The following is a 26,335-nucleotide window of genomic DNA, read 5'->3' as shown; positions in this document are numbered from 1 at the left end:
TGCAAACTATTTTTTACTGAATCTTAGAGAGAGTAACTTTTAAAATAATCAATCTCAGCATCTGTACATCTGAAAACCTGAGTACAAGTGCTCGGCTTGCCCAGATACACAACTGAAAAGCACCACACAGGTGACCTGTCACATCTCTCCAGCATCACCCCATTGCTTTCACTCATAAGATATTTCTCCTAAACCATCTGCAACCAAGAAAGTTTGCAGAAATTGTCTGGTGAGTAATTCTGAACACACATACTCAAAAAAATCAACAACTACCACAAAACTGGAATGAGGCTAGAAATGAGCATATTTATGAAGTTATTAATTGTCTTACAGCATTTCTCCTTATCTTTCCAATTCTACTTCAGCAATCTTTGGGTTTCCACAGAGAGTCACCGTGAAGGTTAGCAGGCAGAGTGACATACCTGGCTCCAGATGGGTACAAATAAGTCTTCTGCAGTGTTGCTAAGTAGCCATGTATGTTTATGGCAACTTTCAGAGTTTTAGGGTTTTTCTTCTTAAACCTTCAATTAAACATAAGACAAATATATATTATATATATATTATGTATATTAAGCATATATAACATCTATACCTCATTAAAAAAGTTATCTACCCACCACATTTGCTGACGGTGCGGAAGATGCACGCTACACGAAGAAACCCCCTCACCAAGTCACCAGCGCTTCAGGAAGGATCATCTCTGACCCTCCTGGTTCTCAGAGAAGGGTCCATCACCTCAGTTCTCCTGAGCCCTTCAGGATGGCAACAGTGCACCCAGAGCCAGCAGGCTGCTCTGCCTGAGGCAGCTTTTGTTACAGGCTGTAACACCCCTGCACGCCAACCTGAGTGTTACTCACTTCCAGACTCCCCTCAGATACTGGTGGGGCACAGGCTTGCCACCTCAGCAGGCCGGGAAGGCCTCAGTTTTCTGCTGCGACAGCCACAACCCAACAGCCACATTTTGTTTCTTTTAAAGCCGTAGTTTGAAGATATGAAACACATACTTGACTTTCAGCCTACCACTACGCCTCATTTAAATAAATGGGACTTAAAGTGTCTGCTTCAAGACAAGAGTTGCAATTTCACTGTCACTGCTGCTGACAGGGGTACAGTGTGTGGAAAGCACAGGCAATGGCGAGGGGCCGAGGACAGAGCAGCCTGTTTTGGCACCTTTCCCACAGTAGCAACCGAAAGCTGCGTATTCATTTCCAAGAGCCTGAGTGAAAACGCCCGGCTGTTCAGAAATACCAACAGGCCCCAGCTGAGGTGACTTCAGCCAAAAATAGACCACAACATTGACAAGCGGCCTAAGGTGAGGTGAAATTTGGCCCAATACACTGGCCCTTACACTGACAGTCCTAATGCAACACCACATGTAAATGGGTGCCTTTTGCTCACCGCAATGAGGCCAGCGTTGAGCACGCAATAAAATGGGAGCTGTGGGCATGGATGTCCCATCGGGTGGGGCACATTGTGCCGCTGATCCTGGTGTGGGAAAACCAGGGCCAATTTTAAGGTAAAGCAGTGCTGGGGCGAGCATGCTCTACCCATGCTGCTCTGAAGCACTGAAATCCCAGCACAGACTGCTTCATTCTAGATTTAAAAAACACCCTCCCTCCTCAAAACTAACCAAAACCCCCAAAATAAGGCACAGAAAACACTGTTCAAGGTTTCCAATTGTGATTATTTCTACTCCCTCACCACTCCCAATTGCAACTAGTTTAGAAAGAGAGAGACAAAAGGACCTTGCCTTAAAACCTAATGCCTGAAAAGCTTTCAAAAAGACTTAAAATAAGCATTTGTCTCTCTTCATAATGACTTGAGCTCAGAAGTCACAGAAAGGTCATATCACAAAGGGAGTGGCTCCTGAGGCGAAGGGAAGCCTTTATTACTTTAACTAACCTCCTTGAGGGCAATTTCACATCCATAATACAAACTATTCAAACAATGTGCAATGAAAGTAGGTAAATGATCACCTTGTATGTGCTCAGATTTTGATTAGCCATTTTATTTTGTTCTATTTAAAATCTGGCAGAGCTAATTCTTTAATCCAATATTTTTAATGTGCTCAGTTATATCAGAAAGACTTTTTTTTGTCAGTGCAGCTGAATGGCATGGTAATTAATAATAATCCTAATGATCAGAGCTTGCGAAATACATTATTACTGAATAAGCAGAATTGAAGTTCTATATAGTCCTCTTGTATCTGAAAGTAATGCTTGCATATCTCTTTAAGGTATTATATTTAATAGATAAAATATGACTGGAGTGTGCCTGTCTTTTAGATATATTGTGCAGAAATAGGAATGATTTGTAGTATGTGGTATGTATTATCAATGTACAGCATTTCTAAAAAAGCCTCATATTTTGTACCACCTTCTTCCTGTTAGCAAGAAACCTTACAGAGTTCTTGCATTTGATAAAATCACCTATAATGCGCCTTTTTTTCCTGTAAATCTAGGAGAGGACAAACCAGGCTCTTTGCTTTGTATTATCTTTATTGCAGAGTGCTATATACCTTCTCACTTTTTGGTTTACAAGAGTAGTATTACCTGCTTTGTGTGCAGCCTTAACCTAATCATTACATAGCATAGTCAAAATTGAGAGGAATAATCATCTTCAATGTTTTTGTCCCAGTAGCTGCCAGATTTAGTACAAGCAGAGATGAATTAGGATAATACTAATACCTCCTGTGTATACAGTCCATCCCGTCCAAGAACTACAAGCCCCTTCCAAAGACTGTTTAGTATTTTTACCTCTACTTGGATGAGAGGGAAACAGAGGAAGAGAGCCAATTACCATAAATATTTAAATATACTTAGATAAATACAACTAGCCAATCCAGCTCCCACCAGTGTCTGAAAGAAGAAAATGCCCTCTGATTTTCAATGCTAGCACATGGCAAGAGCCCAGCTGTCCAAGTACCTATGAGCTTGAGCACTCTGGGAGTGTTTTCATGCTACATGGGACTGTTCCAGGTGTACTGCAGATGCTCTTCATGGGCTGTGTTACAAGAAATACCAGCAATTTTTTCCTGTTTTGCGCTCTGTGAACCCCTAAAACAGTACCTAGTGAAAGGACCTTCCTGTCAAACACAATGGAGAGAGAAGGATTCGGGGGGCGGAAGACACCCACCACAAAAACAAAACCAGTAACAACAACAACCAAAAAAAAAAACCCAGCAAAAAAACCACAGGCAGAGAAGGAGAGGAAATAGCCTAAATTAATCAGAGATTAGTATCATTAATCAACGGAAAGATGCTAGAGCCAGAATTATTGTGTTACAAGAGGATAATAGAAAATGGTGGAGAAAAACGATTGATTTTTAGGGAGTACTAATGAAGAAGAAAACTCTGGGACAAAATCTGGTAACAGTGGCTTTTCTTCCATCATGAAACAGTTCAGGAAAAACGCACACCTAGTCTGACTCCAAGACAGAGGTATCCTTTACCTGCCAGCCCTGGAAGGCTCCACTCAGTAAAACACATGTCAAGGAGACAAGCAAATTCTGAGCCTCCATCCAGAGACTTTTCTCACCAGGCTTCAAGTTTGACCATTTCAACTTAAGGTTTCTATTTCACTTTTTACTTAGAGCAACATCAACTACACATTTACTTCAGCAACACAAAATGAAAGAGATTCTCAGAGGACTCCAAGGGGCAGGGCTTTAAGAACAAAAACCCTAATACAGGAATATCACTAGGCTTGCAATAAAATTAAAAGGCTTGACATCACTGCTGTGCCACCTTTACTGTTTTGAAAGGCTATGAAGAGATTTTCTTCTTGGGAAGATCAAATAGAAAATAGGGTCCAAGGACTTGGTCAGTATTCTTTAGTGCCTGCCAAAGCCTCATTCCAGCTCTACTTTTGAAGTCACTAACCTGAGTGCTTACAACACTCAACTGCAGCACAGATTTATAATATGTTTTTATTTAAAGAGAAGAAATAACCTACAGTACCAGGCGTGAGATGATATATATCCTGTCTGTTCCGAATGAACTGCTGTAGCAGACATTAAAAAGGAAAGGTGAGTTTTAAGAATACAGCTTTAGAAAAAACACTCCACCAGCTAAACCTATTTCATCCCCACTTATATCTTATTTTTAAGAAGGGAAGACAGAATGAATTAAATTGAAAGCCATGTATTAAGTCTTTAGAATTTTCACAGAAGTTTATTGAACAAAACTCCTAAGAAGCTGCTTGCTTTTTTATCCACAGAAACCTATTTATAGGAGCTGAATTCTAATAAACACAGATTGCAGTGCAAAGAAAAAAAGGTCAGCAGTGTATGCTCAAAGCTTTATTGATGTCTTGTCAATCAATCTTTTATTTTGTTGTTTAATTTTTTTTTAAAGAAAAAAATGCATGTAAGCACTTTTTCTCCTAATAGTGGATTTATTGAGCATTTCAACAAATCAGATCATAGATACAATAAGCAATGATGGCCGATTATCAACTTTGTATTTTCAGGTCAGGTGGTAAATTGACCCTGTGTTTGCTTCTCTTCTTTCTGGGGAATAGCTAAGGCTCTTTTCAAATACAATAATTTCCAATAAACTTTTTTTTCCACGCGTTCAACGCTCTAGAAGAGCAAGCTTAGTGGGGAAAAAAAGCAACTCTGCTGGACAAATATATACGGTCACATATATTGTCTCCTTGTAAACTAGTTAAAATAATAAAGCTGACTCTTAAATCTGAGAGCGGTGAATCCAAGGGACATAAATCTTTAGAGAACAGCCCTTAAAACCATAGTGTTTTCCTTCTAACAGTTGGTGTGAGTTCTCCAGAGCCCAGTAACAGACCTCAGCTCTGATCCTGCACATCAAAGGCAGAGCTGCCAAGCCCTCCCAACTCTGGTTAAGTGGTCACCCCTTCTTTCCAAGGCAAACCAGCCAACCTTTTCCATCTGGCTGCGGTACTTCCTCAGCATTTTGTTTCCCCAACTTTTCCAACATCACTTTCAGTTTTGTAATTTTGAGAGCCAGTGATCAGTACTTGCACGTAGTAATTCAGACAGGACTGCCCATGGCATTACTCTGTTATTTGTCACCTACTCCTCTTGCAACTTCACCATTCTCTTTAATTTTTTATCTGCAGCTTCACATGGAGAAGTCGACACTGAGGTGTCTAATGTGATACTGGATTCCCTTGCCTGAGTTGACACAGTTAATTTAGCAGAGTGCAAAGTACAGTGATAGACTATTTTCTTCCCTCCAGTATACATTACTTGGCATTCACTTGCCATCACATTGTCTGTACGCTTCTTTAGTTAGGTCTTTTGTTCTTGTAAGTCCTTTCTTCCTAATATAAAAAATAAGAACACGCAGGCAGAAGACAGCATGGGTATTTCCAGAGCCTCTCGGAAGCCCAGAGAAGATGGAAAATATATTTTACTCCATGAGAAACATCCACTCCACAAAATCCTCCACAAATTATATAATGCTTACACCTGCAACTCTGTTGATCTCTCTCCCCATCTTTTCCATAATTCAGTATACTTACACAGTCTGAGAAGTAACCTTGGTATTGTAGTCGCTAACTTCCTGCTGTATGGCAGCAGCCTAAGCAAGCCTGTAAAGGGGAATCATGCTACTATATTTTGATGATTAAAAAAAAAAAAACACCACCTGACACTGCATTTTAAAGCACTAACATTTTAACTATTGCAAGTTTAGAATGCACTGGAGGTGCCACCAGGAGCGTGCCTCAGACTGAATAACGGTGACAGTTAAATAACTTCTGAAGGAGTGAATGCAAATGAGGTCACAAAAATGCTCTTTGATTATTGTCACAAAAATCATGAAGTTACCTTCTAAAGAGAGAAATGCCATCACACACAGCAATGTATATTGGTAGACCAACTGACCAGCATTTTGGAGCTACTGTCCAGTTTGACACCACATACATCTTAATTTTACATTACGAGCATTTATCTTTCCTTCTTAGTGCCTTACAAGACAATGCCATTTTATAAGGACTGACAACTGGTTCTGAATAAACCCTGTTGTGGTTGGTATTAAAAAGTGACAAGCACAGTACATATGACTGGGGTTTTTTGCTTTATTTCATAAGAAATGTGACTAGCTAATGTAGGTTAATGAGAGCTACATAATACTTTTTTGAGGGGTCAAAACCAAACTGATTGCAATCTCTTACGAACATTTCATAAGCAGCTTTTAATTTCTGTAAATGTGTTTGTAATTTACAGATCTTATCTGACCCATTAAAATTCATCTAAAAGTATTCCTGGAAATAATTGTTTGGTATTCCATTTTCACATTTTGCCATTAATAGCATTTGATTAGCTACTGAATAGTTTCAGCTGTCTGACTGGATAGCACATTATTATTACTTTTTAAACAGAAGTGGAGTAGAACAATAAATAATGTAAATGCACTTCACATTCAAACTTTTGTTAAGCTTTCACAACATTTTGACATATACCAGTGGCCACGTGAAAGTTCACAACAACAGATAATCAGACTCTACAATGAGCAATAAATCAAATTCGAATCTCCCCCACAAAAACCACTTCAGGAATCTGTTTTTTATTATTCAGACAGCTCTGATTCTGTCTCTCATCATGGAACAAAAAGCTCTGTCCAGGAAGGAGTCCCTCTGGGACAGATCTTGATGTTGTTCTTTTTTAGATAGTTAGCTGATTAAAAAAAATGGCAAATCTTGCCTTAACAAGGTGTTTAGAAAGTTTCCAAAGAGAATGTCTCTGGAATTATAAACTGGGACTAGAGCTATTCCAGTGCATCTCAGCATGGTTATCTCTCAGATGGAGGTAAATATTTCCCTCACAAGCAAATGCCAAGATAAAAGGCTTCCTCAAGGAACCATTGTCCCTCTTTGCTTTCTTTGTCTACATTTCTACTATTTTGGGAAGAATTACATTGCTGGAACAAAAATATATATTTAAAATATTCCTTTAGGATTTAGAAGAGCAAGGTTTTCATTTTGTGAAGCAACTTAATCAGGAAGATACCTGCACTGGGAAAGAGTCTGCTACTTTGGAGTTCCGAGTAGTCACTAGAGAAAATTTAAACTCAGACATAAACTTAACCCTCCATTGCTCAAAGGGTGGGATTACATTTATTTTATAAAATTGATGTAGAAGCCACACGTTGTTTTCTTCTTGCCAGATCCCTGTTACAGGATGTACATTTCTTTTTGTATTACAAAGCATAAAACAAAAATGTCATTATATACCCCTATAGTATACAGATTTAAACCTTCCCTTTTGAGAAGTAAATCAATACTGATCCAGAAGGAAAAGAAAACAGCAGCTCTAAGAACAACAGCAGCTCTCCACTGAGTCATTTACACTAAAATCCTGACTGCACAGAAGTCAATGGCAAAAGTCCAAGTGACACTAGGGTATAAAATTCACCATTCATACCTTATTCAAGCTGCCATGTGCTTAGGTAGCAGAGAGCTATTAAGAATGATCAAATCTCAGGTTTCAGTCCTGCTGTATTTAGTTTAACAGTGTGTATGAAATATATAAAGATTCGCTTGCTCCAGAAATTTTACAAGAGTAAGTTTTTCTTTTCTTTCACTCATTTTCACACACAGGATCACAGAGAACAGATGAGGTGGGAAGAGACCTCTGGAGATCATCTAGTCCAACCCCCACCCCCACTCAGGCAGGGTCAGCTGGAGCACAGTGCCCAGGACCAGGTCCAGTTGAGCTTTCAGTATCTCCAAGGATGGAGACTTCACAAACCTCCCTAGGCAACCTGTTCCAATATTCAACCAGCCTTAAGGTGAAAAAGGTGAAAGAGTTGGGTTTTTTTTCTTTTCTTTAAATAGAATTTCTTGTATTTAAATTTGTGCCCATTGCCTCTTGTCCTGTCACCAGGAAGCATTGAGAAGAGCCTGCCTCCGTCTTCTTTACTACCCCATTAGATATTTGTACACATTGATAAGGTTCCCCGAGCCCCCTCTTCTCCAGGCTGAACAACCTCAGCTACCCTTCCTCGGACAGACACTCCTTAATAATCTCTGTGGCCCATTGCTGAACTCACCCAGTATGCCCATGTCAGTCTTATACTGGGGAGCCCAGAACATGCTCTGAATAATTTTACATTCTATATCTTAAAAACTGGGAAATGCAGATATGCAAATATCTGTAAGCGAACTAACCAAACATTTCATTATTATTCTTGCGTGCTTCATATAGGCTTTCTGACAGAAATGATACTATGTAACAGAGAAATCGTATGAATGCAGAGATTCCTTGCTTATGATAAAAGATTTACTTGCCTCTGCCAACACAGCCATTACTATATTTATCCTTCCAGCATCCCTTTGAGGTAAGGAATACTAATATACACATTGTACACATGGAAAACAGAAGGACATGGTGACCTACCTAATATCACACAGGAAGTATGTGGAAGACAAGGAATGTCTGAGCACAAAGCTAAATGTTTTACAGCAGATGTGCGAGATATAAAGTAAAAGACTTAAATTATTAATGGAGAAAACTTACAATGCTGCAGGATTCATAGGAAAGGTTTTCCTAGCGCACATGTTCTAGTTTTCTGGCATTTCACATAGCTTCCATGAAAGCATACAGAACTTTTCTCCCCCTATATTTTCATTAAGACCCTGGCTGGTCTCAGAGTGGGAAAAAAAAACATTTTCATTTTAAATCTATTCAAGAACTGTTGTATTCTTCTGTGTTGTCAGTTAGTTTAGGTACTTTCCTGTGTGTCTCCAACCATTATATCCTAGACAGAAACCATAACCCCTCAGCTTTTATTTTACCATGCTAGAACATGTAAAATCCTTTTGCTACTTCTCATAAAATAGGCTTTTCCATTGCCTTAATCATCCTTATGACCCTTCTCTACATCTGTTCCAGTTTTACTGAACATTCCTGTCCATGGGTGACCAACACTACACAATATTTCTGAGGTTGTACCACAGCCCCCATAATAGCACTAGCATTTCCTCTCGAAATACCACTCCTAATGCATCTCAAGGTTGTATTGCCTTTTTCACTGCTGCATCATTTCTTAAAATAATTCTCTTTGTAACTCACAATACAGAGAAATAGAAGTATGGAATCACTATAATTGAAATATGGTTGGTTTTTAAGGAATTTCTTTGAAGGAGAGAGCAGTGTACACATTTCATAGATTAACCAAGAAGGCTTTTTCAACTGAGAAGCATATGGAGATGTGAGAGAAAAGAAGAGATGGAAAGGGAGAATTGGTGGGTGTTACATACAAATGGAGCAGGAAGATGAGAGCATAGGAGTAATGATTTCTTATGTGCAACAGTAGGAGGATATAGGGTCCCTTTCCTGCTTGGAAGTTCTCTGAACAGCTCTACACAGATAGAGGCTTGCCCGGCTCTCCTAATTTCTAAACAGAAGGGGCCAGTTATGAGAGTGCTTTTTTAGACAGCTTACTCTGAGAAAATGGTAGACACTGATAAAGTGAAAACTTCAGGTCTACCTGTTTGAATAAGCATTATGCAGCAACAAGAGTCTGAATGAACCAACGTCTTCGTCCTTTTGGCTCAGTATTCAGAAAGAACTATACAGCTTCTAAGAGCAGACCTTCACACTGTCATCAGAACTATGCTGTCGTCAGGGGAAATAAACAGAAAAATCGCACTGTTTTGTTTTAGAAAAATCGCACTTTAATATACCATAAAAAATGAGATAGTACCCTCCAATGTATTTACTAAATGTAAAAAGCAGCTTTTCATACAGCTGCCACAGTCACAGAGCTGATAAAAATCTAGAATCTGAATTCTTTGGGAAATTCGTGATTTTCTTCCCTTTTTTTCCCCCTCTAAATAAACAGGAGGAATTTCCTGTGACAAAAAAGAAGATCAACTTAATACCATTATGTACTTTCCTCTGAATGTGAAATCAATGTATTACCTTTCACAGTACACTTTATATTGTATATGTATTAAATATACGTCAGTAAATACAAAATGATGGATTCAACATTCTTGAAGCGAAATTAGAAAGCCGACGATTCATTTTGACTTTTTTATGTAAAGATTTCAGCAGCATCGGCATGTTTCTATGAAACATCTTTCAGCTTTTTGGTTCTCAAGTAAAAAATGTTGTATTGAATTTTTTTTTTTAAGCTCTAACTGGCTTTTTCATAGGGAAAACCTAGAAATCCTTAGTCAGTCAAAACCCTTATTGATTGCATCCTCTGATGTTAAAAATTATTCATTGCTACTATATTCCCAGAAAGGAAGATAATGTTGAAACATGAAGAAATATGTACTGATTAATCATGCATTTTTTTATACAGTATTTCTTTTTCTTACACAGACTACTTTCTGAAGAGTCACCACTGGATGAAGGGAACATCACATCTTGCTACCCTAATCAAGAACTTCAATCATCTTGCTACATAGAGCTTTCAGGTCAAGTAGAGACAAGGCCATGTAAATGTAAGTGATTCTTAATGAGATCTTTACCCATAGTTTTATTGAGGCACAAATAACCATAAAATGACTCACTCTATTGATTTTGAACCCAGCATATGACTTGAGTTATTTCCAAACCCTGAAGAACAATGGTGGGGAGATAGAACATCTTTAGCCAGGGCAGTAATTATTACCAGAGTTAGTTATCTTCAAGAGTCACTGTCAAGTAATCAACAAACATGTAGGAACAATTGCATGTGACCTGGGAATGTGCTTGCTGCTGTCTGAACCACGACAGGATGGAGCACACCCACACTAGCCTTCCTTCTGCCCATAAAACTCCCACTGTAATTCACTTGAACAATGGGAGTGGAATTCTCCTGGTGCCAGTAGATCATACTCTGGTAAATTTGAAGTCAGCAGATTAGAAATTGTTCCTATGGGTCCGGTAAGTGGTTGTCTGTCTAGTCTCTAAGTGGGGCTACCGCTTGCTGTTTCAGAGAGAGGTGAAAAAACCCCATGCATTATGCAGCTATGGAAAAACCTGCATACAAGGAAAAGTCTTTTTACACACCTCACCAGTTAGAAACTGCCTTTGCTAGACAAATAGAGTCTTATATGACTTCTAAAACTCTAGGTATTATTTTACATCCTTATCCCTTTCCATATATGCTTATTTCTGGCTAAATGTGTATACCATAATTTTCTGTGACCTCTGTCCTCCTTAAGAATCCCTAAACCAAAATCACTGGTGAATAAAGAGACACCTTTTTCACCAAATAAAAACCCACAACTGTAATACATCATTGGTTGGTTTTTGACAGGAACACACTGTCTTTTAAATAAATATACAAACACACACATCATTATTTCCACAGAACCTCTGTAGGGCTACTATTTCTTAGCTCTGTTTACTAACTTACTTAATGTCTAATTCTGTTTCTGTTCTAAATCTCTTGCTTTCTGCAAAATCTTGTGACAATGAGTTTTATAGGCTATGTGGTTTCTGAACAATTCCTAAAAGCATGAATCAATTTACTTTTCCTTCACTTCTGATTTCACATTGCATTACCTGAACTTCCTAACATTGTTTTGTCCTTCGATTCTTTCTCAATTTTAAAATTCTTATAATGCAATTAAAGAACTTTACAGACATAATGCAAATAATCTATATTGCTAATGGGTCTATTTACATCTGTGATCTCTTCTTTGCAATACATGCATAATACATATGATTATACCAAACCTTGCTATGCGTGCTGCTTCTTTTTCTCCCCCCTCAAAATGCATACTAATTACTACAGCAATATTGAATTTGCCTGTGCATACATTAAGGTTAACCATGCAGTTCGTAAGGATTGAAGCACCAAGAATCAGTTGTGAAACCAAGAAGGAAATACATATTTAAAATCATGAGCAGGATTTTAATTACTTTGTCTGAGAAATAACTTAGTTAATTTCTTCTTTAAGATTAAATAATTCTAAAAGATACTAAGCTGCTTTCCATGCTTAATTAGGGGCTCGACTTCACTGAAACCTCCTGAAACACCATAATCAAGGGCAGTAGAAGTATCTACGTAAAACTGTTTTCTAGGATGTCACAGCATCTTTGACAGAAAAGTGTTATTACTTGAAAACTTTATGGCATGCAGCAGAAAATTATTGTATTCTTGTATTACAATTTTCTTAATAGATAAATTGTCTAAATCACCAAAAATACTTGGGAACAATTTTACAGTGTACCATAAAAATTGATGAATGTGGCAGAAACACCATTTAGATGAGAAAAGGCATTAAATGTGAAAGAAGAAATTTTAAATTAAGAAAGTCCTGAAATTGGAAAGTAACTATCAAATTTGACCAAATGATTCAAATATTCCCCCATCAACATAACTAGTTTGGGGTTTAATTCTTATGAAAATCTGCTGTAAGAAGGAAACAGCAGAGAATTTTCTTGTCAATGCATGAACAGTCAATGGCAAAAAGAGTAACCATCAAAAAAAGCCAGTTGCAGCTGGGGGAAAAGGAAAAGAAATGAAAAGTCAGCATAAATGCATGGGAGGGACCGTTCATAAAATTGCTATGCAAGTAGCTAAGATTGTATCAGTATATCCCTTATAAAACTCCATTTTTAAAGAATTTATATTACTTGACTGTTAAAATATGTTTTTAGGCAGAAACAAGGGCACACTGTGCATGGGCAAATTTTTAAATTAAAAATGGCCTCCAAAATTGCTCCAGCAATTTTCTGCACACAATTGTTTCCATGTGAAAAGATCCACATTTAGTCATGAAATCAGCATACTTAAAAAATATTACCAACTCAGCATTCAATCATAAGTAGTACTATGAGCTTCAGTTATTACTGCTGCAGATACACACACTAATACCAAAACTCCAAATAAGAACAATGCCAGAAAGTAAACGTTGGTAGATTTGGCCCTGTATTTGCATACAAATACATGGCCCATTTGAAAGTGCAGTTTTTGGTATAAATTTTAAATCAACCAAGGGATTATTTAATAGAATCTCAAACCAGAAACCATTTTCTTTCCTAACATACAGTTGTGTCCCTTGGCAAATATGCCAAAAGCAGCAGCAAAATGACGAGGCTTTAGGTTTTTAATATATTTTTCAAATATTCATTTTTATTCCCTAAGTGAATAATGTGAACTAAATCATATCAGCTGACTATCTATCTCTAAATTCACTGTTTTGTCCTTACATTCCCAGCTATTCTACTTTTTTAACCAGCTAGTTTTCTGGAAGATAGAATCAATGTTACAAACCATTGTGTGTGTGTTAATAAAGACAATATAATTACAAAATATGCCATCACTTTTAAGCAAGATAAACAGTTCTCTTAATCCAAAACATCAAAGCAATTATCTACATTTTATTAAACCAAAAAGTCTCTTTAAAAAACAGCATGACATTAGGAAACCATGTCAATAAATTACAAAGCAAAACAGAGTGAAGTTGCTAAACTGTTTCTAGTTTCAATGGAGAAAATACATGCACCAAGTGGCAAGCATTTTTCATTCCCCTAAATCCTCAGTCTCTGTGCAACACAGGTAAATAGATGAATTGGAAGTGCCAGATCAGTTACTGATCTTGCTCAGCAATATGTCTAACAGTGACAGAACAAGACTCTCTGGAATAAAATGCAAGAAATCTCAATATAGGAAATTATACCTTCCTCCAGAAAGAGTTCCCTACAACTACAACTGTTTAAACATACGTTTGTGTGTGTATATATGTGTATACACACACAACTAATTTTAAAAATTATTCATTTATTAGCTCTTTGTTCTGGCATGTGCATTCACTTGAAATATTTATATGAAGGCAGTTCTGCAGTACCCTCCCCCACAGACTTTGGAAGGACGAACACGATTTTTCATTTTTTGGAGTTTGGACACCAGTTAAGCTACTCTGCGTGCACATGGCTTGAGTGCAATCTACAGCTGCAGAACCTTTGTGCTCTTAATAAAGAATCAGTTTTAGTTTAGAGAGACCAAGGCCTGCAGTATTATTACCCACCATGTGGTACATGAAACAACTCTCAGTCAGGCCTGAAGCCTCATAGCATCAAGGGCTGTAGGCACACAGATGAAAAGACAATGCCAGCCAAAGACTGATTACAATGGAAAGCTATTTGCTATCTGGAAGTGAAATAGGGCTTATCATGACAAGCCTGGAAGCAATACTAGTTCACTGATGCCTGGGCCATTTATAAAGTTTGAAATTCACATTTTTGGAGGTGTTTTCTCCCATTGCTTTAAAACGTGCGTATCTCTCACAACAACTGAGCTGACTATGCCACTGCAGCCACCAAGCCTTTCTATATGCATATATTTTCTAATATGACTGTTTCAATTATATTACTATACACCACTATTACAAAGTTAGATAATCAGATGCATATATTAAAAAAAAAAAATTCAAGCCTTTTTCCCCCTAAAGAGTTTAGGAAGACAGCCTAGTATTCCAGATTCGAGATCAAAACCCTTGGCCACCACACCTTTTTCTCTCCCACTAATTGTTTTTATGTGATCAGTGTTATTTTTGCCTCAGTTTTTGCCTTTTAACTGTATCTAAGGTCACAAACTTGAGAACAAAGCTGCTTCCCAAGGACCTTTCCTGAAGACCTTCTAGTTCTAGTATGAAAACACAATATATACAGCAACATTAGAGTTCTTTTGAACTGCATCACCATTGTCCTTTTTTTTTTTTTTAATGCAATTCTCTCCCTGGTGTTTCGGAACAACGTAGGAACTAAAGCAGAAAGGAAAAATGCAGTCTCTTCACCTTTCCAAAATAAATCCCCCACATGCCCCGTTAACAGAAAATATTTAATGATCTGCTATCTTAATACTGTGTAAAGAAACACAACAAATACTGTGAAGTGCAAGCAATGCCTCTTTATCACTCACCAGTTCATTGAACGCTCAACTTCAGTTCAGAATTCCTGCACACCTGGAGTCCTGTAAGCCACTCAAAAATAGGAAAGAACCCTAAATTTGGCTGCAACTGTTTACTTGTCCTAGGACAAGATCTTTTAGCTGGTTTAAAGGAGTAAAACTGCTAATTGTTTCTTAAACCTGTTACAAGATTAGAAAGGGGTTGCAGTTGTAGAAGAGGACATCGCACCTGCCAGCCATAACCTGAAGCCATAAGCCCAAGAGATGTAAGAACTACTTTGAAAAGGAGTCTAGTAGCCAGCTATGCACGCATACTACATCCGATGCCATTCCCATCAGACCCCTTCTTCCACTCAGGTGATTTAACTACAGACCTACAAAGCAATTTTAGTATTTGACTACCTACGCACATGCAGATGAGCAGCAGAATTATAATAGGGTATGTAAAGAGAGTCTAAGCACAAAGCTCATTCTGCATGTGAAGAACTGTGCATCATGGCTTCAGGTGTGCTCTTCTCTGCCTTGTGGCACAGCTAGTGGAAATGCAAGGTGAGGCCACTTCACATGGCCTGCAGGATGGCAGCAGATGAAACTGGGGGTAGGCAAAGGCAAGCACTGGCCAGTGGCAAAGTAGAGCCCATTTCATTCCTTGGCCCCAGGCTAGCTGGGCTTCACCACTGCTTCTGCAAGCTCCAGTGCTGTGGAGACTCCCACAGGAGAAGATCAGATGCTGCAAACTAAATTTGTGTCTTTGATGCTCCCAACTTCATCTGTAGCTGAAGCCTGGAAATTCAGAGAGCCCTAATAACTTCTCAGATGTCCTGTCCTCCATGGGCCTTCAGGCCCCCAAGTGCTTGTGGTTTCAGCCTGACTCGGATAGACTCGGGGCAGGGGGGAGGAGGAAATTTTTCCTTTTCAAACCTGAAGAGGAAATTAATTCCCCCAAATCTAAAACGGAAGGTCGTCCCCCCCCCCATTCTCTGCAATATTTTAACTCAAGCAGTGTTTTCTCCTGAAGGGAGTTCTCTTCTGATTCTCTGCTCCCAAGAAGAAAAGCCAGTACAAAGGACAGACCTCCACAGAAGAAAAAACAAAATCAGCTGTGGGGGAACTAATACAAAGATAAGTCACCTGCGCCACAAACTATATTGGCTCTGCCCTCTCATCTCTCTAGCAGACCTTACTATGAATATGGCTCATTGTCCAGCCAGATTCTGGATTAACAGGGAACTCCTTACTAGATATAACACCCAATTTCAAAGAACACATTGATTGTATACTTTAGCCCCATGTCCTTAAACCAACTCAAATACTTAAATTATTTGCTGAAAGGAAGCTGTAGTTGCTTATATAAGCCAGTGGCTGATTATCCACCTAATTTTACCCCCTGCAATAATATCAATGTACAGATGCGATCACTGTAAGCAGACAGAAGGCTTCTTACCAAACAATATTCAGACAGGACAGCAAGAGTTAAACAGTTTTAAGAACATTCTCGTACAGCTTCCCTGTGAAGAATGCTTAGAAAAGACTTCTCTCTAACCTAGCCATCTACGGCTTAATGTAACTGTTGAAGAAACTGGGCTGCTTTCAGTTCTTTTCATATGACAAAATGTTTAAGCATTTGGAACCAAAGTTTCACAACTGTACTTTAAGCTGACAACAATGGACATATGTACAAATCATTTAAGACTAATACAAAGAACAATATAATTTTATAGCCATAGATTAACTATCCACAGGAGGCAGGCTTGGCTGGCCTTGCAGCATGTTCCCTACTTTATACATATTGCTAGTTCTTCTCTTCCAGGAAATACTGTGTCTGGGAAGAGAATTTTGGTTCACTGTCTTAAAACTGGTTTTCTCTTCTTGACTTGGAGATGCCAGTGAGGTGGAAATATTTTTGTGGAGTCTCTTATTATTCAAAACACTGGCATACTTTTATTTCTAGTGTGCGAGTACTGTTTTTTTTTCATGCTGTATTATATGCAGTGTACCCAATTTTTTTATTATTAATAAAGTAATTGTGCTTAGAAAGCCAAATATTGAATCTTTGGCCATACCAAGGTAATTCTTTTCAACACAGAGGCAATGCTGTGGTTCAGGAAGCAATTGAATTTGGCTCAGGAATGCTAGGAGCTACCTTCTGAGCCATAGGATTTTCCTAAAATACAGGTGCTGAGTACTCAGCTCACAGAGTGGACCAATAACATAGCTCTTCTCCCTCAATGTACACAGATACTCCTATTGTTCAGTGGGACTACTCCCATGTATATATGTTTGCAGAATAAACAGTACAATATGTATTTAAGTACCACATGGTGAGACCCAGCACATCCATAAAAACACCTGAGCTCAACATACAAAAAAAGACCAGCTAAGTGGTGCACTGACCCAGAGGAACACAAAGCGGGCAGTGTTTTTTGTAGATATACGCAATGCAAGCCCTCTCTTCTTCTCAAAATTCCAACTTTTAGACCGAAATAAGCAAACCCTACCAAATTCTGTGCTTTCCATTAAAGCCGCAGTTCTCTTAGTCCATCCATTCCCTTGGCTGGAGCATGAGAACTGGAGATATAGGATGCTCTGTCCTTCTTAATCCCGACTCATCACTGTCCCATCTAGTCCTCACCTTAATGTTACGAAGTGCTGAAGTACCAAGGAGATTCTTGCTCTCTTCCAGAATTCTGAGATGTCGCATGATGACATGATTTTGGGCTGACACATCTCTCCTTAAAATTCTCCCCTTCCTTAGTACAAATTCAGCCCATAAGGCTACCACACCTTAGTAGATAAGTCTAGAAGTATTTCCAATTAATAATGAAGTATAAGAGCTGGGATGAATTCATCAAAATTTTACTGGTTTAATCATACATGGATATTGCATTATCTAAGCAACTTTCACTACTAAAAAATAGTTTTGAAAAATTCTTACTACATATAAATTTAAATCTGTCCATTCAATTACCGTGAACATTTAGACTTCCTCTGTAAGAAATACACATGGCACTCAGTGTTTTAAAGACAATTACTCAGCCTATAGGCCTCTTGCCTTAATTGCTGTTGGTATTTTTACATACTTTCTTCATCAACTAATTTTTTTTCCCAGTGATGTCACTGTAATTACTTCTATTCAGCCTGGATGTTTTACATTATTTATCCAGTTAGATAGCTGTCTTAGATTTGAATTGTTTGGCCATTTTTGGAATTCAATCCGCTGCAAAATTTTGCTCCCTACTTTCAGAGTGGTTCCCAGCCAGTCATTGTGGTATTGTTCTGAGGGTGGGTCACAATCATTTAGCATTTCTATATCCTAGCGACTTCACTATATTGTAACATCAGAACAATGGTTTCTCTGAGCACACTGGCTCACATCACCTTTTCCTTGGTAGGTCAGATAGCAATCACTATTTCAGCCGAGGCACTGTGATTGAAAACACTGGCATCATTCTTACATTGGAGTGTCTCTGCTAAGAGTCATAGATTTATTCATTGATCAAAACAAGGCCCCTAACCAAAGTTCCAGGAAGCACTTTTACCTATGCTGAATTTTAAGTCTGTGGGCAGTTTTTTGTGTTCAAAACTTCCATGTTTTCCTGGACTGGAGTCCTTGCCAGACATACGAAGTTTGAAAGACCTTCTCTAAACTGGTAGTCCCAAAAAGCCTGCCCATTTTCTTATACATTTCAAGGGATCAGTATCAGCATACCATGAAGTAATAAAGGAAAGAATACCTTGGTTTGCTATTTTCCTGTAGCATCTAGCAAATCATTATTATCAATAATTGCCAATAATAATTGGCAGAAGCCTTTCTTTTATTGCCTCTATTGTTTGCCAAAAATGCCCCTTTTTTTTTTTTTTTGTAAGTGTGGGTGAACACGGCCAAACATGTTGGTAACATTTTGAAAACTGTCTTTTTCATCTAAAGCGACAAAGACCTTTCCCCCAGGGCATCAGCAGAAAACAGCAAAACTCTGTACCTAAGTTAATAAGGAAGAGCAAAACAACTAAAACCTTGGGATTTACCACTTTTTCCAATTGTGATTTTCCAGAGTCCCTGTTCATCAGTATTTATGATTTACCTTTTAGCTTCACAGTGTTTCCTTTTCACTTGGGATATAGGTTATTGCTTTGCAAATTGTATATTAATATTGCTCACCTAGAAATACTTTAGGTACAATCCCAGGGGCAGTGCTGTATGCATTTTAATGAACATTTGAACTTCTAAAATTCAGTAGCATTTATTTTAACTAGAACTAGAAGACAAAGCTGAATTCCAAGTTTGGTGATTAATTTACATCTACTTATACTTAAAAAGACACTGAAGTAGGGAAAAATTAACTCCTATGCAGAAGACTTGCATTAAGCTTGTGTTCCATTTAAAACCTCCCAACGATAGAAATGCTTGAAAAATCTAGTCCTGACACATGCCATGAAGAGGAAAATATTAGCTTTAGCCAGGGAGCGAGCAAAACAAAAAGGTATTTAAGATACAAATGCCTGCTTAGAAAATTTGGGACTGTAATAACTTTTGAAGAAACCTGGCAGACTAGTTTATAAAACAAGCAGTTGTTCCCTCTTTGGATATTAGTAAGACATCATGAGAGAATTAGAAGAGCTAAAGTATTCTCAGATGTTTGCAGTGATCACTCCCCATTTGAGTGTTTGGAAAATCCAATGTGTAAAATTTCCCATAAACAAATGGATTTTAAAAATGTCAATTCTAGGATGTTCTTGGCTGAGATTGCTGGAACAAATAGGAACAGGTTTATGAACATAAATAGCCGATGTGGATTGTCCTCAGGAATATTTGTGCTAATAAGCCAAAGATAAAAATAAAGAAAAGTCAAAAAGTAAAATCATAGTGCAAAAAGTGACAGAGCTGGGAAATCTGGAGTTGGGATTGCCTGTCCATTTTCGCTCATCCTGTTACAACTCACTATGGTAGAACATGTGATATAAAACTTGATACCTGACACTAATCCCAGAATCAAACCCAAGTCTGAATGCTCCCAACCAAGTTTTACAAAAATGTGTGTGAACCTCCCATCTTCTTGCATAAACGGTCTTGCTGGCCTCACCCCAAGTCTTTCGTACAGTAGTAACTGAATACATGGGTGACAATATGCCTTCTAGATACAGAACTTTCTCCAGTTTCTGCTAGTCACAAAAGCTGGTTGAACCTTTTTCCTTTCACAAAAAAATTTATGGATGGATATTCAAATTCCAGGAGAGCGTGTCTATGAGATGACACGCAATGTTTTGGAAATACAACTGTGAGCAGCAGTGATGAGTAGAAGGGACAAAGCCCAAACTCTAGGAAAAAGAAGAGGTAATTTCTTACCTTTCTGTCATGATTTGATTAGCAGCAACAGGTTCCAGGTTTGATTTTTTCTGGCTCTCTTCTCAGAAACCTAGGCAAATTAAACCAAACTGGTTGAGTGTTCAATGAATGATACTTTCATCTTTGCCAGTAAATGAAAAAGGGAGGGACAGAGGAGAAAAGAGTAAAAAAATGCACTCAGTGAACAGCTGTTTTTTCCCCCAAATGTAGTAATAATCAGTCAAATCATTATTCATTCACAAGTACAATGAGGTTTTGGTTAGGAAATTGGTCCTTCTTGACCAAAACCTCTATGCCATCCCTATCTCCTTTAATCTAGAAGGTTTTGCATCCCCAAGCTTCAAGCATTAGATTTTAGATTAGATGAGTTCAATTGCATCACAGTGACCACAGTTAGGTACTGGATTACCAAGACTTTCCTGCTTCATTACAAGCATATAATGTCATCAGGTTTATATATATTTTTTTTAAAAAAAAAAAAAAAAAAAGAAAATATCCCCAAATAGGCAAAACAAAATACAAAGCGAAGGTGGTTTAGACCTCTCTTTCTACCACTGCCAAGAACATTCCTTTCCTTCTGACCATCTGCTCTCTGGAAGGGGCTCCTCGCATCTTTTGGGCCTCAGATGTCAGGGTTTTCTGCATTTGAGAAAGGGTATGTGGCTGTGCCTGTGCATGAGGCCTTTTAGTTGGAAACTATCACAAAAATTCTGTTTTATAAAAAGACTTTTTTCTAAAACTGCGAACAGAAAACATTTCAAATCAATTGCAATCACAGCTAAGGCTGCAGAAGGCCAGTGCAAGGCAGCATAGGAAGGTCCTCAGCTAGGATTAATTACTGACCATCAGCCTGCTTTAAACTACAATCTTTTTCTATCATTGTCTTGGGGGTTCTCCTTTACCAGGCAGTTTAATCTCCGGGTTCAGACATCAGACCACCGATGAGTGCTACACAGCTGTCTTTAAATCACTCTTTCAGTGTGCTCAGCATGTGAACAGCTATATACAAAACACACTAACATGGGTCCTGTCTGTAGCTCAGCTTATTATCACAGTTTTCTCTCTCTGGATGACCCAACCCTTAGGATCACTCCTGCCAGGAACGGCCTGAGTTCACAAACAAGCATGCCAGAAGGCAGTGTAGTAAGACCTACATTACTATTATGTCCACCTAACATGCCAGCACAAGCAGCAAGCTTCTTCAAAGCAATTAGTCATCTCTTTTACTGAGCCAATTACTCAACCACAGCAGCAATAAGTACCTACTCAGAGAGTAATCCTCTGCACCATGGCAGAACCCCATACCAGACCCAGAAAAAGTTATAAAAGCAGGCAAAACAGGAACTAGAGGTTGTGCTTCTCCTGCCAAGAAGTAACTTGGGAGGATCAACACTCTCCAAGGTCATTGGGCTCTTATGGACAGACCAGCCTACCTTTATGAGATCTTGCTAGCCAAGTACTGTACACTGAGGGAAACTCAGAATCACAGAATCTTAAAATAACTTAGGTCAAGAGACAGCTCTGGGCTCATCTTGTCCAACCCATGCTCAAAGCTGGGCTGAGTTGGATCAGGTTAGGGCTACCTAATTTAGCTTGGGTCACCTAGTAATCGGCTGTGTTAGAGACTTGGACACCAGGCACCACATGCATACGTATCCCTGATGATATTTTGGATCACATCAACTACAGCACCTATAACAAGTCAATAAATAGAGGGGGAAAAAGAAGATACTACAAAGATTATCCTGTTCACAGCCAAATTCCGACCCATACTTCCTTCTAACCACAGCAGAAATACATAATGTGGGTTCAATACATCCAATCCTATTAAAAAAAATAAACAAACCCAAGGCACTTGGTGAGGTCTGTATGTATTATCCACCTTGGCCTTGCTGATACGTGGTTAGCCCACCAGAGTTTAGCAGATATAAAAGTAGAAAAGGCATCTGTAAATGCCACACATTTAAAAACAGCCAGCTGGAGTCTATTTATAGTGCTCAAAAACATGAGAGTATTTGCTATGTCACACTGCAGGATGGGACCAAAGCACCATATTTGACAGAGTTTGGGTTAGCAGCTGGTGTTTTCATTTACTTGGCACTTTAGCTGAGACTTCAGAAATGTCACTTCAGGTGAGGGATGTCCTTTCATGAACTTTATATGCTAGTTGGAAAGGTAAGACAACAAAGAAAGATTCAATAACACTGTTTTCAAACAGGTTAGCCCAAAACTTTTATCTGCAAGATTTTTTTGTCTCCCTCTCCGCTAAAAGCAATGCCACAACTTTACCAAAGATAGAACAAGGCAAATATGCTGAACATATGGATACTAAAGGAAATTTTTTCTCTAGCAATGACCACATGAGGACTCTTTGAATTTCCTTCCGCAGCTCATTTTAGTGGTTTGGATGACCTTGATAGGAAAAGCAAATATTAATGATCTGAATTTTCTATGACATACAGTAAATGCCAGACAATCCCTTCCATTTACCATAGTGTCAATAGCACACTTCAGCAAGTACCCATTTATTCAGGCTATCTAGTGGCTGCATATATAAGTACCCAGAGATGATGTAAAAGACTACTTCAGAACTTCTTAGAAAAGAAAAAACCATTTTTCTTCAATGTGCAAAAATGCTGTAATCATCATGGTGCCAAATAATAAATAACCATAAAGTTTACTAGATAAACCTGCCTTGGGTCCTTAGATGACTGCTTTATCAAAATTCAATAACACTTAACACTTCTGAAAGTATTTTTGCCCTGTGAGGTGAAGAAATACATAACGCAGATGTGGTGATGGTCAGATCCAAACATTTTTGTGATGTCTACAGTCAATAAGCCTGCACACTGATAGCCAGTTTTGATGTTTTTGCCAGGACAAAATAATAGCAAAGTTCTGACAGTGCAGACACAGCTTGTGCTAAGGGTCTCTGAAGCCCAAAAGAAGGCAAAGTGGTAAAATCTATATAGAAATATATTCTTCAGTTGGAAATAGAGACACATAAATATTCTCAAGTGACATCCCATTTCAGGAGGGCTCCCAGGCCTGAGATGATGACAAATTGGATATATTTCTAATAGAGTTGTAGACTGTAAGTCTAGGAGAACTCAGCGAATCTTGCATTACCCTCAAACCACAGGCCATTACTTCCTGCACTAGTTTGTATGAATAAGCATATCCTTGATCTTTACCCTGTTTCAGCTGAGAATGTTCTCAGCAAGTTGCCACACCTTTGGCTGGACCACTCCAGCAACGGATCACAGCTGAAAACTTGCCTCCTCTCCAATCTGCATATGCCAGCTTCCAGCTTTTGGGTCCTGTCCATGTTTCATCTGCCAGGACTATGAAGTCCAGCAGATTATGAAGGATCCCCCTATATTGATATTTGTTCCCATATAAGTAAACTCAAACACAGTGAGTATTTGGTATCTTACTCTTTCAGGCTCTTCCATAAAACCCATTCAAGCCCAATTACCACCGTAAACCCACCCTTCCCAAAAACAGTGTGGCAGAGATACAAGTGCCAATATTCAAATATGCTCACCTCACACAGGATACCTCAAATCTCAAACATCGTGTGCTCCAAGGAAACCTGATTACAGGAAATTGTGCAGCTCTGATTCCTTGTTGCCACTTTAAATTTAATGTTATTCCCCTGACCTTTTTCCTTAAATAAGCTAATTAAATGGTCTTAATAACAATGATAATTTGGTAACAGATAAGAACAAAAGTATTTTCCAAAGGAGATTCTTCCTCCTTGTATCTATATTTACTATGCATTGTGTGAGCATTTTCTCCCTATGAGAAATAGAGAGCCAGAAAATCATCTGTCAGGGGATGATGGATGATGAAGTCTGCTACTTAGGCCTCAGGGCCTGGCCCTGCTGCTATACTTGACTTAGCCTTCAGTAGCACTAAGTGCTCTGTCAGATTCATGCCAAGGGAAAAGCATATGCCTGTAACTCCCAAAAGTGTGGGAACCAGAATAAACAGACATTTTTAACGTTACCACACATTTTAAATCTGCTGTGTCACTTTCCTGTAAGCATTGTCTGTATTTTTGTAAATATATACAGTCATTGTGGGTTTGTGGCTCTGTCCATCACTGCTGTTCTTTGTTGTATGCTAACCAAGAAAACAAATGAAAAATAAAAGGAATGCACAGAATACATGACCATTTGGCTGACTACTATACTCTGTTAGCAAAGGAGATGAGTTCTTGGGGTTTTCTTCTCTCCCTTGCCCCCGATGACCCTTTTGTTGGTTTGTCACAACAAGGCTTTTCTCACCTCACACAGCTTTATTAATTCAGGGGTTTTTAGAGTCCCCTTGGGTGCGTATCGCCACACATAGATATGTTACCACAGGGCTATAGTTAAGAGCCATCTTCCACTCTTCTTTCCACCCCAAAAATTCCATCAATCATTGAATTACGCTGCTTGGCTTGGATGGACTACAGCAGGACTCTCAAAATCTCAAGCATTTCCATTATGAGCCCCAGGTCCCACAGGTCCAAGGTAAAATGATGGTTTAAAAATTATGCCAATCATAAGCATGGTTTTCTAATGCATACTGTTATTTCATATTGCCTAACTACTGATTATAACTAGGCTTTTGAAATAATTTTCTTAAAAGAGAATGGGTCAAACACAACCATGATGGAATTTCCATTCTTCAGAAATTCCTCAGAGATTAATATCGCTGTGTCTCCTTCTCTTTCATCGCTTCCTTCTTAAGAGAATATATTTATATCATGGCAAGTATTAAAAGGTTTGATTCCTTGTTTAAGAGAGGCCGGGAGAAAATGCTATAAAAATTAATAGCAGTTCAAATAATCTTAAGGGTTTTCTTTTTTCCTAGTGCAGGTACTATCTTTACCCACAGAGATCAGTATACAAACTTCATGAAAAACTTTTCTAGATTAGACATCCCATCACAGTTCAAAAAAGGTATTCCCCAGCCATAATTTTCCACTGGATAATTTCTGAGAAAGGGGCTTACCAGCATTTTACTCCTTTTCTTATACCTTCTCAGAACTAGCAGAAATCATTGTGGCCTAACAGGCCATAAAAACCAGCTGCATTTACATTTTTTGATCAGTCACATTAACCCTTACAGGCATCAGCAAGGCAAGTACCAGAAGTCATTGAAAAGAAGGAGGGATATTTTTAGGCTCGAGTCACTGTCACAACTCATGCAAATTCCAAATTTATTTGGCTTTGATATGAATATTTATCAGAGCATGACACCCATTCCTGAAAACTAGCTTTCCCTATTCATGTAAGGATTGCCATTTGCAACCCTCACACTGAAAACTGAACTCATTTTAGGTTATTAGATGAGGATCCACTCCTCTGCAGTATTACTAGGGATTTTTCTACAATACACATTAATACAAGAAGATATCCAAAGGTCCATTCATCTTGCTTTACAGATGGGTTTAGCTGACAGCTATGAGCCTGACTTGTCTTTTATGTCAATGCATCCATCCCAGCAGCACTCCAGGCTTCCCTACAAAATATGCCCGTCATTCAACAGCTGCAGAACAGTTTAAATGCTCTTATCTACTCACTTGAAATCCCCCAGGGCAAACTGTTCCCTGAGATGATCTTTACCCTTCTCTTGAATCTAATGCACTGAGACCTAAAAAAGGCATTATGGTCAGAGACTGGTGTGAATACAGTAATAATTACCAGTTCAGCAAATAAGCTTCTCGTTGCAAGCACTACTAGGGCTATATACAAGCCAAGAAGAACCTAGAATCATTGTGTCAGCAATTCTCAAAGACCATTTTAAATGCTATCAAGTTTAATAAAACTTTTACAACAGAGTACAAAGTGTACTTTCTGTTCCTTTGAAATTGATGGAACAAGCCAATTTTTCCAGGTTTGTAGGCATAACATGTATTAAATTATAATAAGAAAATAGCTATTTAAAACCATGAAATGAAAGACTATAATATACATTTAAAGGTCAACAACTGCATGAGTTTTCTTATTATATATTGTACCTGAGAAGTACTGCGAGACAAAGGAGCTCTGGCACCATACATGTACAGCTGCACACGGTCGCTATTCCCTGCTCTGACTTGGACAAGGAACTACATACTGTTACAGGATGGCCCTGCTTCACCTGAGCCTCTTACCGAACT

At 38.5% G+C, this 26,335-nt stretch overlaps 1 long non-coding RNA gene across 1 annotated transcript in view; it reads right to left on the bottom strand.

The window, feature by feature from the left end:
• Positions 1-493: 493 nt before the first annotated feature.
• LOC142413509 (uncharacterized) overlaps positions 494-26,335 on the bottom strand; it is a 44,671-nt gene continuing 18,829 nt past the window's right edge. The window contains exons 2-3 of the long non-coding RNA XR_012776827.1: positions 20,182-20,251; positions 494-521 (exon numbers count right to left, since the gene is read on the bottom strand). This is a non-coding gene — a long non-coding RNA (uncharacterized LOC142413509). The remainder of the gene's footprint in view (positions 522-20,181; positions 20,252-26,335) is intronic.

This window comes from Mycteria americana, chromosome 8 (genome assembly GCF_035582795.1).
Source record: "Mycteria americana isolate JAX WOST 10 ecotype Jacksonville Zoo and Gardens chromosome 8, USCA_MyAme_1.0, whole genome shotgun sequence".
Lineage (NCBI taxonomy): Eukaryota > Metazoa > Chordata > Aves > Ciconiiformes > Ciconiidae > Mycteria > Mycteria americana.
This window is presented reverse-complemented; position numbering and strand designations above follow the sequence as displayed.